This window comes from Xiphophorus hellerii, chromosome 2 (genome assembly GCF_003331165.1).
Source record: "Xiphophorus hellerii strain 12219 chromosome 2, Xiphophorus_hellerii-4.1, whole genome shotgun sequence".
NCBI classification, from domain to species: Eukaryota; Metazoa; Chordata; class Actinopteri; order Cyprinodontiformes; family Poeciliidae; genus Xiphophorus; species Xiphophorus hellerii.
The window spans coordinates 23,661,585-23,664,084 of NC_045673.1; the positions used below are offsets into that span (position 1 = coordinate 23,661,585).

Genomic DNA, 2,500 nt, shown 5'->3' on the forward strand with positions numbered 1-2,500 from the left:
ACCCCTGCCGTAGAGTTAGCCGTGCTTCTCCGTAGGGTTAAGCATGCTTCTTTGTGGGGGTAAAACATTGAGGGACACTTAGGTGTGTCCCTCAATGTGAAATATTTTAAAGACAGCAGCACCAAAAGGCTTACAGCACCTGGTATTCCCAGGCGGTCTCCCGTGCTTCTCCGTAGGGTTAGTCGTGCTTTTTCGTAGGGTTAGCCGTGCTTCTTTGTGGGGGCAAAACATTGAGGGACACTTAGTTGTGTCCCTCAATGTGAAATATTTTAAAGACAGCAGCACCAAAAGGCTTACAGCACCTGGTATTCCCAGGCGGTCTCCCATCCAAGTACTAACCAGGCCCGACCCTGCTTAGCTTCCGAGATCAGACGAGATCGGGCGTTCTCAAGGTAGTGTGGCCGTAAGCCACAATGTGCTAACAGGAACAGCTTTTCGTAAAGCAGCAAAGCCAGTTGCCACTTTGTTTCTTTTTGCTTTGATTACACCTCTGTAGGGTTAGCCGTACTTCTCCGTAGAGCACAGGTGTCAAACTCCAGTCCTCAAGGGCCGCTGTCCTGCAGTATTTAGATGTGCCACAGGTACAAAACACTGGAATGAAATTATTTAATTACCTCCTCCTTGTGTAGATCAGTTCTCCAGACCCTTGCAATGACCTAATTATTCTATTCAGGTGTGGTGCAGCAGAGGCACATCTAAAAGTAGCAGGACAGTGGCCCTTGAGGAATGGAGTTTGACACCCCTGCCGTAGAGTTAGCCGTGCTTCTCCGTAGGGTTAAGCATGCTTCTTTGTGGGGGTAAAACATTGAGGGACACTTAGTTGTGTCCCTCAATGTGAAATATTTTAAAGACAGCAGCACCAAAAGGCTTACAGCACCTGGTATTCCCAGGCGGTCCCCCGTGCTTCTCCGTAGGGTTAGTCGTGCTTCTTCGTAGGGTTAGCCGTGCTTCTTTGTGGGGGCAAAACATTGAGGGACACTTAGTTGTGTCCCTCAATGTGAAATATTTTAAAGACAGCAGCACCAAAAGGCTTACAGCACCTGGTATTCCCAGGCGGTCTCCCATCCAAGTACTAACCAGGCCCGACCCTGCTTAGCTTCCGAGATCAGACGAGATCGGGCGTTCTCAAGGCAGTGTGGCCGTAAGCCACAATGTGCTAACAGGAACAGCTTTTCGTAAAGCAGCAAAGCCAGTTGCCACTTTGTTTCTTTTTGCTTTGATTACACCTCTGTAGGGTTAGCCGTACTTCTCCGTAGAGCACAGGTGTCAAACTCCAGTCCTCAAGGGCCGCTGTCCTGCAGTATTTAGATGTGCCACAGGTACAAAACACTGGAATGAAATTATTTAATTACCTCCTCCTTGTGTAGATCAGTTCTCCAGACCCTTGCAATGACCTAATTATTCTATTCAGGTGTGGTGCAGCAGAGGCACATCTAAAAGTAGCAGGACAGTGGCCCTTGAGGAATGGAGTTTGACACCCCTGCCGTAGAGTTAGCCGTGCTTCTCCGTAGGGTTAAGCATGCTTCTTTGTGGGGGTAAAACATTGAGGGACACTTAGGTGTGTCCCTCAATGTGAAATATTTTAAAGACAGCAGCACCAAAAGGCTTACAGCACCTGGTATTCCCAGGCGGTCCCCCGTGCTTCTCCGTAGGGTTAGTCGTGCTTCTTCGTAGGGTTAGCCGTGCTTCTTTGTGGGGGCAAAACATTGAGGGACACTTAGTTGTGTCCCTCAATGTGAAATATTTGAAAGACAGCAGCACCAAAAGGCTTACAGCACCTGGTATTCCCAGGCGGTCTCCCATCCAAGTACTAACCAGGCCCGACCCTGCTTAGCTTCCGAGATCAGACGAGATCGGGCGTTCTCAAGGCAGTGTGGCCGTAAGCCACAATGTGCTAACAGGAACAGCTTTTCGTAAAGCAGCAAAGCCAGTTGCCACTTTGTTTCTTTTTGCTTTGATTACACCTCTGTAGGGTTGGCCGTACTTCTCCGTAGAGCACAGGTGTCAAACTCCAGTCCTCAAGGGCCGCTGTCCTGCAGTTTTTAGATGTGCCACAGGTACAAAACACTGGAATGAAATTATTTAATTACCTCCTCCTTGTGTAGATCAGTTCTCCAGACCCTTGCAATGACCTAATTATTCTATTCAGGTGTGGTGCAGCAGAGGCACATCTAAAAGTAGCAGGACAGTGGCCCTTGAGGAATGGAGTTTGACACCCCTGCAGTAGAGTTAGCCGTGCTTCTCCGTAGGGTTAAGCATGCTTCTTTGTGGGGGTAAAACATTGAGGGACACTTAGTTGTGTCCCTCAATGTGAAATATTTTAAAGACAGCAGCACCAAAAGGCTTACAGCACCTGGTATTCCCAGGCGGTCTCCCGTGCTTCTCCGTAGGGTTAGTCGTGCTTTTTCGTAGGGTTAGCCGTGCTTCTTTGTGGGGGCAAAACATTGAGGGACACTTAGTTGTGTCCCTCAATGTGAAATATTTTAAAGACAGCAGCACC

The 2,500-nt window shown here is 48.6% G+C and overlaps 3 non-coding genes across 3 annotated transcripts; all 3 read right to left on the reverse strand.

The window, feature by feature from the left end:
- Positions 1-290: 290 nt before the first annotated feature.
- On the reverse strand, positions 291-409 carry LOC116713227 (5S ribosomal RNA). Its single transcript, XR_004337829.1, has one exon. It is a non-coding gene; the product is annotated as a 5S ribosomal RNA (ribosomal RNA).
- Positions 410-1,028: 619 nt separating this feature from the next.
- Positions 1,029-1,147, reverse strand: LOC116712516 (5S ribosomal RNA). Its single transcript, XR_004337549.1, has one exon. It is a non-coding gene; the product is annotated as a 5S ribosomal RNA (ribosomal RNA).
- A 619-nt stretch (positions 1,148-1,766) lies between these two features.
- Positions 1,767-1,885, reverse strand: LOC116712522 (5S ribosomal RNA). Its single transcript, XR_004337550.1, has one exon. It is a non-coding gene; the product is annotated as a 5S ribosomal RNA (ribosomal RNA).
- Between the last annotated feature and the right edge of the window lie 615 nt (positions 1,886-2,500).